At 34.8% G+C, this 12,500-nt stretch overlaps 1 protein-coding gene across 4 annotated transcripts in view; it reads left to right on the top strand.

Annotated features, from left to right (window-relative positions):
* Window positions 1-12,500, top strand: part of LOC145247948 (uncharacterized) — a 173,034-nt gene that overhangs the window by 98,503 nt on the left and 62,031 nt on the right. Inside the window, exon 1 of one of the 4 annotated variants that reach the window (XM_080109593.1) lies at window positions 6,460-7,386. The exons of the other annotated variants lie outside the window; for them this stretch is intronic. The gene's annotated coding sequence lies outside the window, so the exon portion shown is untranslated. Of the gene's footprint in view, window positions 1-6,459; window positions 7,387-12,500 lie in introns of those variants that run through there. 4 annotated transcript variants of the gene reach the window in all.

The raw sequence follows: 12,500 nt of genomic DNA, 5'->3' as shown, positions 1-12,500 counted from the left end.
GATCTATCACTTACTTGTAGTTTAATCAAATACTTTTGTAAGCAAAATCCGATCCCGCATTTTGCTAAATCCTACCCTCTGATGAGAAGGAAAGTATTTCTTCGAAACGCCGCGGATTAAGGACTATTTAGTGTTTCCTTTTCAAATTAAATATATATAAATAAATAACTCTTTTTCAACGTATTTTTTTAACATGTTTTATCAAATACTTGCTCATATATATATATATATATATATATATATATATATATATATATATATACACACACACACACACACACAGGCACTCAAGGATAAGTGTTAAAGGGTGTACAGTAGAAATTGGAAAATATAGTAATCATTAGTAATGAAAATTCGGTAAATTTGTTAACTTATATGGAACGGCTCATCAAGAACTTGTTTACGTTAGACTTGAACACAACCATATTTTAGTCAGCCGGAAAGCAGGAAAACGGAAGACAATTTCACAGGCGTGCAGTTCTAAGAAAGAAGCTTTGTTCATGGAATCTACGTTTAGGTTTAGGCACAGATAAAGAGTGGGGGGAATTATTGATAGTGTTTTCAGCTAGACGAGTGTTTCTTGTGAAAGTTTGGCGAGGGGGGACCATAGACTGAAGCTCAGTCGAACACTTTCCATGAAAATAATGATACATCAGAGACAAGCTCGCAACATACATATATATATATATATATATATATATATATATATATATATATATATATAGAGAGAGAGAGAGAGAGAGACGACAGTAAGTGGGGGTATGAACTACGTAAGATAATTACAAATTATATGAACGTTATTACTTAACTATTTGATTACTCATAATTTTAAATAGCCCGACGCATTCTAGATTCGACTATGTTTGACCACCCACACATTCCACGATGACTGCCGAGGCAAACGTTGAACATATTAACTCTTAAGTTGACGACTTTTTCAGGAATGGGACGCAGTCGGAAAACAGCAAGCCTCAGAGCAACAAGTTAAAAATAACAAAACAAAACAAAAAAAAAGCAGCTTAGGAGTTTTACTTAATGGAATAGGAAAGCAGGGTGTGACATTGTTTATGCGGCATTTAGATGAAGTGTAAAAACAAAAAAAAAAATGGAATGTCGTGTTGGAGTGGAGTGGTGTGGGAAACATGAAGGTATGCCAGAGCTAGGATTGGTCTGTTACTATAAGCCGTGCGTGTTTGTTACGACCTAGTGCCCTAATCCAAAAAAAAAAAAAAGGCCGCTATTAACTTCACCCGGGAGACTAGCAAAACCTAATTGTTCACAAGCGCAGTCGACTGTTTAATGGTAACATTCGTACCAACAATCCTCAATACGTGATTAACCATTATGACGCCCTCCCTTTCGGATTGCAGGAAAAGGGGCATGTCAAACGGGGCGCAACAGTTAACTTCTTGGAAGATGAAACTTAAATATCCGAGTATATTTGAATTATGACCTCAGAGGGAGTTACATAAACGCTTTTTTTTTTCAAAGGAGTCACCACTTATCAAAGCGTGAAGGCCACTCGAGGATAAGGGTTAATCGGTGTACAGTGCTCAAAGTAATCGTTAGTAGTGGAAAATTGGTAAATTGGATTATAAAGAGTATTTGTTTACGTTAAACTTGAAGACGACCATTTTGAAGTCAGTTGGAAAACAAGAAAACATAACAGTTCCACAAACGTTCAGTTCTCAGAAAAAAGCTTTGTTCATGGAATCTAGCTTTAGACACAGATAAAGAGTTGAGAAATAATTGATAGTGGTTTTAGCAAGATGGGAGCTTTTCGTGAAAGTCAGGTCAGGGGAACCATAGATTTGAACTCAGACGAGGACTTGTCATGAAACTAACGATGAAGCAGAGACAAGCTCGCAACGTCTCTTCTGTGGAAAAGAGGTTGCATGGAAGAGAAAAGGACAACCTCCACTAGGCCACGAAGTCTATTTTGAGCTCTGTCAAGGCATAATAAACTACTTCTAACAACTCGCGCCCAGATATGGAAATAATACTCCATTCTTGGGCGTACCTGGATCTTATACAGGTAGAGAATTACATCAACAGTAAGATATCTACTTGTGCGGTAGAACGACCCCACGATTTTCCCAGCAGCCTTAGCAACGGATTTGATGTACGTGATTTTCAGTCTTTGTTTAATCGCAAAATTTTATTTTTCTTTAAATTACAAGCACGACGTCCAGCGTTGCCCGGTCGGGAGCCGATTCTATAATGATAATTATATTGTACCCAATATGTAGTAGTTATATAAAAAGTTATATATATATATAAACTTATAAAACAGTAATCTATAGACATCGCTTGTCAGCATAGCCTGGCAGTTGCTTGGAATCACACCTGATGCAATGTGTATTATGGTCTAGCGCGTTAACCGTTACGCCACAAATTCCTATATCATTTTAAACGTTTTTTTTTTTTTTTTTGCTTTAAAACTTATGTAGATATTTTTTGCTGATTTTTTTAAAACTATAGTAAGGTTAATAAGTGTCTTTAAACTTGTGTGGGTGTGTAAACACAAACACACACACACACACACACACACACACACACACACACACACACACACATATATATATATATAACTTGGGAGCCATCAACTAAAATTAAAAACCAAACATTTAGCTCTCCGTTGATATTCGCTACCACATAACCTAAGGAGAAATATGTCAAAACTATGAAAATCAACGCAGTTTATACATATAAATGTACAGTTTTGAATGCAGAGCGAGGCAGTTTAAGTCGACCCTACACCTTCCAAGAACCAATTTTCTCATTTTGACCCCTTAGCAACTACTTTTACCGGCTAAAAAGCAAATATAATTTATTTCATAGATCCGAATCCCTTGTTTCAGGTTCCGAGTCTGTTGACCAAACATTGACAGTTTGGCGATGGACGTAACGGCAAAGACGTCACATTTGTTTTTTACGTTGTTCTTCTCCTTCTCGGTACGGGTTCGAGCCTGCCTGCCTCGCACAACTTTTTTTTATTTCTTTTTGCTTAACACGCACTTAAAAACACCCGGGCAACACCGGGCACGCAGGCTAGTCTATAATATAAATCTCACCTGTCTGTTTAAATGTATGTATGTATGTTTGTTTGTTTGTCTGCCTAAAACTTTCAACATAGGCGACGAATTTTCATGGAATTGGTATCATATTGAAGCACGACCATTCGGACGACAAATATCGAAAATTGGAGAAAAACATTTTCTTAAAACTGAACGTGGCACTTTTCCACAGAGAGGAGTCGCTCTTTCCACCGATATTTTCGGAAGACTTCCCCTCTTTTCGATTGAAGCCTTAATTTAAACTTAGTTACCTTCCGATTTGGCGATGGGCGCAACAGCAAACACGTCACGTTTTTTTCACGTTCTTTTCCTCCTTCACGATACAGTTTGAGCCTGCCTACCTATTACTAGTTTTTTTTTTTTTTTTTGCTTAACACACACCTCCAAACACCTGAGCAACGTCGGGAACCCAGGCTAGTATATATATATATATATATATATATATATATATATATATATATATATATATATATATATATATATAGTGGATGTGGGGCATATATACGTTGTTTTGTTTTTTTTACTCAGTCTGAGAGAGAGAGAGAGAGAGAGAGAGAGAGAGTGCGTGTCTGTACAGCGGCCCATATTATTTTGCCAACTACTCCCCTCTGAGAATAAGTGCCATTCTTTAAAACTCCACGGAATAAGCAAACTTTTATATTCTCAACTTATGTTCCCTGTCGAATAAGAAATTGTTGTAAATTCTAATTTGTAGAGTCCAAAATGAATTTCACACACACACACACACACACACACACACACACACACACACACACACACACACACATACACACACACACATATATATATGATGAAAATGATGGAAATAGTATTCCGACAAAATAGAGAAAATAAAAAGGAACAAACCGTATTATGTGTTCATCAACGTTTCGTCTTTATTTCGAGACTTCCTCGGTTTGTTCCTTTTTATTTTCTCTCTCTCTCTCTCTCTCTCTCTCTCTCTCTATATATATATATATATATATATATATATAGAGAGAGAGAGAGAGAGAGACTACCCGTGACACGTTAGGTCAGTATGTTATATTAGCTATGGAATTAATGTGTGAGCGTGACACTTGTAACGTAACGAAAATAGTTTTTTGTGACATACCAGAAAAATTTCTATGAAAATATATTAAAATAAAAAAAGAATATCGATAGATTTCTATGAGTCGTTCTGTTTATAATTGTCTATTTAAAAAAAAATTACAGCCATTGAATTATAAGTGGTTTGCCATACTTATAGGTAAATATGCACTAGACAGATACTGTAATACTTGAACTTAAATTCAAATTTTGATATATCTTTTAATTAAAATGCGAAAAAAAGCAATTGGGACGCTGAAAACGTAAACAGTAAAACAATATGTTTTATTGTCGCGTTGATTATTTATTTGTAACGCAATTTAAAAAAAAACATATTTTCGGGGTTATTTATTTATATTGGTAGTGTAGAAGAAAATGTATGAATGATTTTTAAGAATGGAGTATTAAAAAATGGAAAATAACTTTTAAAAAAGGGAGGGCGGTGGTTAAATCGCCGTTGTAAAATGTTCTTATGGTTGTCAACGGGTTAAAGAAGATTTATTTTTTAGAAAATTGGGTTAAAATAACTTAAACGTAATACGGAAATGAACGATGTAAAAATGCAGAAAGTATTAATAATTGTTTATTTGGATAATTTAAGATTGGATAAGGTCTTTTCTAATCGTGCCAGAGATGGCTCCTGTTGCCGGGTTCGAATCGAATAATTATATCTGTAATATAAAGCTGTGTGTGTGTGTGTCTGGTCACGAATAGGCTCCCATATGGTTGAATATTTTAAAAAACTGATTACATATAATGATAGAAGATGTATCGAGACACAGGAATGGGTATGTTTGATCTGGCAGAACGGTGGTGCATTAAAATTGTGGGGTCTGCGTTCGCGTCTAGTCCACAAAGTATGGAAATAAAAAATTAAAAATAACGTTTACAAGTGTTTTTGATATAGATGTACCTAAGAATACTTTGAAAAGTATGTTTTAACTTAAATAGGGATGGTATAATAAAATTGTGGGGCCTGCGTTCGCGCCTGGCCCCCATGGCACACACTTTAATAAAGACTTTTCATATCCATCTGCGTAAGTATACTTTGATAATAATGTTTCAGTTTGAAGAAATATGGTATAATAAAATTATGGGTTGTTCGTTCGCATCTGACCTCCATAGAATGGAAATATGTCACAAAGTTTGACAAGGTCTTTTAATATAGATCCACAGAATATTATAAGTTTTTCAGTGTGAACAGGTATGGTATAATAAATTATGGGGTTTATCTATTTCATTTTTACTTTCATCATATTTTGCTTTGGTGTTGATACTTCCAAATTCGAAGCTATCTCTTTACAACCCTTCCTTTTCATAACCTATCATACTTTCATAAATCAGAGTCCATTTTCTGTAGACTGTTTTTGAACCCAGTCAACGACGGGTATTTTGCTAGTGTGTGTGTGTGTATATATATATATATATATATATATATATATATATATATATATATATATATATATATATATATATAAAATGTACAATTATAATTTTCCAGGTGTTTTGTTACCTAGGACCTTATTACATGATGACAGATCTTTATAGGATAATATTTGTACCCAATATAAAGACCCTTTTTGTCAGAAGATGGAGTACTGTTGACACATCTGGGTTAGAGCTGCTTACTCTGCCTTGATAGAGTTCAAAACCGGCTTTGAAACCTAGTAGGTTAGGTCCTTTTCCCCCACAGAAGTGACGTCGCGAGCCTGTCTCAGCTCTATCCTCAGGACATGTGCTCCTCTGAGCTTGATTCTCCGCCCCTCTGTCAACATTTCACAAAGGCAGCCGTCTAACTACAATCACATCAATAATTTTTCTCACACTCTCTAGGTGTGCCTAAATCTAAACGCAGATTCAATGAACAAAGCTTCTTTCCTCGAACTGCCCACCCGTGGAACTTTGTTCCACTAGTCTGCCTTCTAGCTGACTACAATACGGTAGTTTTTAAGCTCAGTGAAAACAAGTTTTTGTTGAACTGTTCCTTTAAATAATCAAATTCTCTCTAATTTCAATCATTAACGAACATTACTCTGTTGTCTCAGTGGACACCTTACACTCGTTCACTCTTATCCTCGAGTGGCCTTGGGTTCTTAATGAATAGTGATTTCCTTGTTTAAAAAAATATAGCAAGAATGTCCCTTACATTAAATATCGACTATGTGTCTTACGTTGACTTAGTAGTAAATACAATACTGACTGGACTTCCCTATCTTAAACGCGTCCACCTGCGGTAACTACAACAACTAATACAACCTCCTACGAACCCTCATGACATTACGCGAGTACACACACACGCACACACACGCACACACACACACACTTTCGTTATTTTCTCTCTCTTCACCACCTCGCTCCCCCTATCTCTTTCTCTCTCTCTATCTATCTATCTTTCTCTGTACCTCTCAATCCCTCGCTTTCATTGTCTATATTTCTCTCTCTCTCTCTCTCTCTCTCTCTCTCTCTCTCTCTCTCTCTCTCTCTCTCTCTCTCTATTTCCCCCACGCCCACTTTCTTCGTCTGTGTATAATCCGGTCCCTGCATAAACGTCATTTTGACAAAACACACACACACACACACACACACACCTTTTTTTCTCCCCTCTCTTTCCTTATATCAGCTCCCTCTTTCTCTCCCTTTTCTCGCATTATATTTCTCCGTCTCACCTCACATCATCGTCCTTCTTCCTCCTCTCTTTCTCTCTCTCTCTCTCTCCATTTCTCTTTCTCGCGCATCACACACACACACACACACACACACACATACACACACACACACTCTCTCTCTCTCTCTCTCTCTCTCTCTCTCTCTCTCTCTCTCTCTCGTAACCCCTCTTTGTTCGTCTTTACACAATCCGGTCCTCGCCCACCCGGCCTCCCAACCGTTCGTACTATTCGCCCATTAGCCACGTAAGTAATCCCAACCAGATGTATGTAAAAGTCGTTTATGTATTTCTCACCTGGTTGTGACACAGCTGAACTGAGGACAGAGGATCACATCGACGTGGGCTGGAGGCGTTGTCGTGCTACCCTTTTTTCCCCCACATGCAGACTATTTTTCATTATTTTGTGAAGTCATTCGGACGGCAATAGACATTTTTCCTGAGGATCTTACTAAACGAAAGCCTTTTTCTGGAAACAAAAACAAAAATATATCTATGTAAAAAAAAACAAAAAACATTCCCTTAAATTTATTTGAACTGACGTCCGACCATGACGCAGTAAGTATATATATATTTTAAATATTTACCTACACACACACACACACACACACACACACACACACACACACACACACACACACACATATATATATATATATAAAAACTCGAACATACGCCTGCACAGTGCCACTTTGATGTACCTATTTACTATGCCTCCCCACGGGGCAGAGTTAGACACCAGGGTCGTTTTTTAACGCGGAGAAAAGGTACAAAAAAAAAAAAAAAATTGTCTCAGCCGTGAAGGACTGATCCTCCACTGAAAGAGAACAAGAAATGGAAGTGCACTGCAGCATCTGAAGAACAGATACTACACTTTGAGATATTAAATCCTTTATTCATGTTAAAAATACATTGAAAATCAACAATGAACAAAAAACTTAGGCACATCACTTTTATCTTGACCAAAAGGCCAAGATGTAGAGGGCTTATATTAAGGTAATAAATTGCAGGGATACTACGTAGGGGGTTGAGCAGCAAAGTTCTGTTCACATTACACTTAAACTTCTGCATATCAGTACAATTGGGGAAGCAGGAACCTGGAAAGGAATTCCAGAGTCTAGCAGTTACGGGGGAAAATAAACTGTTAGAGTAGAAGTCTTCTTAGATATAGGGATCTGTACTGGGTAGGGTGGGACTTTGCTGATTGTCGGGTTTATATATTCTGTATATAAGACTTATTCCTAAACTAACTAACACCAATCTAAGTCTAATGTCTCTATCTATCTATCTATATATATATATATATATATATATATATATATATATATATATATATATATATATATAATGTGTGAGAGAGAGAGAGATAGAGATATCTTCTATCATTTTATACGGTGTCTATCACTCTCGCTTCCATGACACTCTCTTTTACCAACGGACAAATGTAACAACACTGAAATAGAAAAAGCTAAAGATTGGAATAATCCGTTATAAATTAAATTAAAAACAAACAAAAAAAAACAGCAATAGGTATACTATTAACCGTGCGAGAGAAAACGGTTAGAGAGAAACAGAAAGAAAGAGAGAGAGAGCAAGAAAAAAGAGAGAGGAAGAGAATCCTAACGTAACGAAGTTTTTGTGCTCATATTTCTCTTGTTTGATTGATTCATAAAATCTGGCTACCTGTCGATTAAAGTCTTCCTGATAGCATACATGAATCTATCTAATCGTAGACTTAGATCAACCTATATCGGGCCAAGTTCAAGTGGATTCAACAGGTTCATTATTTTTTTTTTTTTCAACCAAATTTTGTTATCGCTTATATATATATATATATATATATATATATATATATATATATATATATATAATTAATGCACATATTTTTGTTTATTTTAACGATAATAAAATTCGGTTTTGGAGTAGATAATCTTCCTTGGATCTGAACGATTGTCCATATTTGTTAAGCGTAAACACACACACATATGTACTAGTGTGTATATATATATATATATATATATATATATATATATATATATATATATATATATATAGCGAGAGATGAGATTATATAAGTATATATAGAGAGAGATTATATAAGTATATATATACTGGTATATGTGTATATCTAACGTATGTACTAGTATATGCATAACATAGTGTGTGTGTGTATATATATATATATATATATATATATATATATATATATATATATAGCTTGTTAATAGAGTTAGGGATAGGCGCACAAGTATGTACTCATTTTAAGAAAGTTGTTGGCATATAAGAATATAACTGCTCATCAAATTATAATTTACACAACGTGGGCTTCATCGGCGCGTAGAAAAAATATTTCTAAAGTTTCATATACCAGGTATAGGGCATTTCCAGTTCATAGAGTTACATAAAATAATAACTATCTATCTATCTATCTATCTATCTCTCGCTTTCTCTCTCTCTTTCTCTCTCCCTATATATATATATATAAGTAGAAAAAGTCTGTATATATATATATATATATATATATATATATAAAGTAGAAAAGTCAGTGTGTATATGTATATATATATATATATATATATATATATATATATATATACACTGACTATATATATATATATATATATATATATATATATATATATATATATATATACATATATAATAGAGAGAGGGAGAGAGATACTTCTACAGTGCTCAATGCTTCAGTAGAGCTAGATTGTAAGATCTTTAAACTATATACGACAATTAAACTACACAGAATTTCTCGCGTTTCTTCTCCGTGAGCATGTCGGGTCCTTACGAGAATGAAATCTGGTCTCAAATTCATTACGAACCTTGCATACAACGGCTGAACTATCTGCCTCCCCCCTCTTTCTTTTTTCACATGGCGTCTAGACGCCTTTTCGTTACGAGTTCACAGTCTTGTTTCTGGCTAATGCTTTTACTGATATAACTGTCTGCGTTTGTTTTGACGATCGCCCAGCGCTGTGGTGCGCTTGTGAATGAAGGCAGTTATTTTAATCATATGATAACGCAAATAGACAACAAAGGCTTTTCTAACGACAACTCTTACTCGACTCGCTACATGAATCACATTGTTTGCAGTCAAATTATGACTTCATTCATCTACAATCTATATAATAAGCTCTATTAGTCTGCCACGGGTTTAAATACTATTTTAATTACTAATACGCTTAAACTGAATAGACGCATCTTAGTTTAGATGAGTCCTAGTTCGCTATAAGGAAACACTGTGAAGCGCAAGCGGTCTGTCATGCTTAAATTAAAAATAGGACATGTAACGCTCTGTCAATTTAACACTGAAATATTGTTGTTTTTTAGTATGCAAATATAAAGTCGGCTTGGACTAAAAAGCCATTTTCCCAAACATTACCACCTCCTCCAAGAAAGTCTCGGTTTATTGCCAATCATTGGAGGTTTCCTTACTGTGTTCTGCAAATTCAATTTCTGTATTTTCTTTGTTTTTTTTGTTTTTTTTTTTAATCTTTAGTTAAACATTGGGAGGGGCGTGTTTTTATCTCTATATTAAACTGACTTCATTCCTAACTTAACTTAGTGCTTATCTGGATATATATATATATATATATATATATATATATATATATATATATATATATATATATATATAATCAGAACATCATCGGTACCGTCGGTTGCAAATTTCACCAGGGAGAACAGGACCTGGCCTCATGAATATCCTCAAATGTCCTTTGTGGTTTATTGTATCGGATGCTGATGAGTCCATGAAGGGGATAACGTGCTGTCGCCCCTTTTAGACTTGAACTTGACGGCATATATATATATATATATATATATATATATATATATATATATATATATATATATATATATATATATATATATATATATATAATATGTGTGTGCGTGTATTTATGTATATATGATGAGAATAATTAAAATAGTATTTCGACGAAATATAGAAATAAAAAGGTATAAACCAAGTCATGTGTTCATCAGCGTTGTTTGTTCCTTCTCTCCTTCTCCCCCTCTCTCTCTATATCTATCTATCTATCTATATATATATATATATATATATATATATATATATATATATATATATATATATATATATTCTTTATTTATTTTAATATAAGCAGTAATGTTTCAAACTTTGCTTTAGTATAAGCTGTATCGCCTGAAGGGGTCTCTAGTTACTGATAATTGACCGAAACATGCTCATGACTGTGTAGAAGCATATTACTGCTTATGTAAAAACAAATAAAGATTATACCCTGCCTTACTTTGGTACTGCGCACTCTTGTATTAACCTCGTTAAACTTCATTGGTTACTTAACCTCTGAAAAAGAAGCCCTCAAATTATATATATATATATATATATATGGGCAAACAGTTAATAAAATATGTTAAAAAACACTTTGAAATGAGTTAAAAACATATTTAATCTGAAAAGGAAACACTAGATAAGTGGATAGTCCTTAATCCGCGGAGTTTCGAAGAAATACTTTCCTTCTCATCAGAGGGTAGAAATTAGCAAAATGCGGGATCGGATTTTGCATGCAAAAGTATTTGATGAAACAACAAATGACTCAAAGATCTTACTTGATAACAAAAAAAAGTGAAGCAAAGGGAATATGGTGAAGAAAAAGGTGATTACACATGAATGGATAGTCTGGTGGAAGATATATAATCCAGTGCCGGTAAAATTCAAATATATAACTTCAAGAAAGTTATATATATAATTTGAGGTTGTAATTGTCTTTATTTTTGAGATGAGGTGTTTTCATTTATTGAGATTGTCGGACTGACTTCCTCATCTTGGTTGTTATAGTCACAACGTTTAGGCCGTTTTGCCCTCCGGCCAGGGGATGTATTTGCTCCCCACCGAGCAAATTAGGCACAAGGCCGATTTTTAAAGTGAGGAGTGAAGGGGAAATGGGGACCAACTCCCCAGGGAATAGGGGAGCTGGATAGTGACAATTGGTATGAAGGGTTGCCCCTACATTGACCTAGGTCTTATATGTGGGGTTGCCCCCACATATGGTCTTTGCTTGCAGTATCTGCTGGGCATATACTACACTTTGATCTTGGCCCGAAGATCACAAAGGTGTCCACTGGCTGTAGGCCAGGGATTCGAATCGAGTTTCACTTTTTTTTTTTACCGAAAAACGAAAGCAACACGCGGCGATGCGAAAATGTCGAATATTTAACGTTTCAAAGTCTGGCAAATTAAATAGACAGGCACCCCCCCCCCCAGTTGTTAACTCGTAGATATTATTATTTAGACAGCATATAAAAAATTTTTAAAATGAGCGACGGCCTCGAGAACCCGCCGGAAAAAAAGCCTTTTGCAGATATACTCAAAAAGCGAACCTATATACACACATTTTCGCTTTTATATATAAAGATGTTCTAGACAAATTAATCACTTTTATAGAAAAAGAAACAAAAATTTCTTTTCTGTATGAATAAAACAGTAGATGTATGCATGAAAATATTTAACCGATAAACTTTAAACTAATTCTCACATGAAACTCAGATTGACAGCAAATAATAATCATGCACCATTGATGGTATATAACAAGTAAAATATTTGTTTGGATGAATGAATAACGCGTATAGAAATATGTCGGCAAGTTGAAATGCAAAACCTTCATTTAAACTCGCCGGCA

This window comes from Euprymna scolopes, chromosome 26 (genome assembly GCF_053919585.1).
Source record: "Euprymna scolopes isolate OS-2025 chromosome 26, ASM5391958v1, whole genome shotgun sequence".
Taxonomy (NCBI): Eukaryota; Metazoa; Mollusca; class Cephalopoda; order Sepiida; family Sepiolidae; genus Euprymna; species Euprymna scolopes.
The sequence above is the reverse complement of the archived record's forward strand: the minus strand, read 5'-3'. Positions and strand labels throughout refer to the sequence as shown.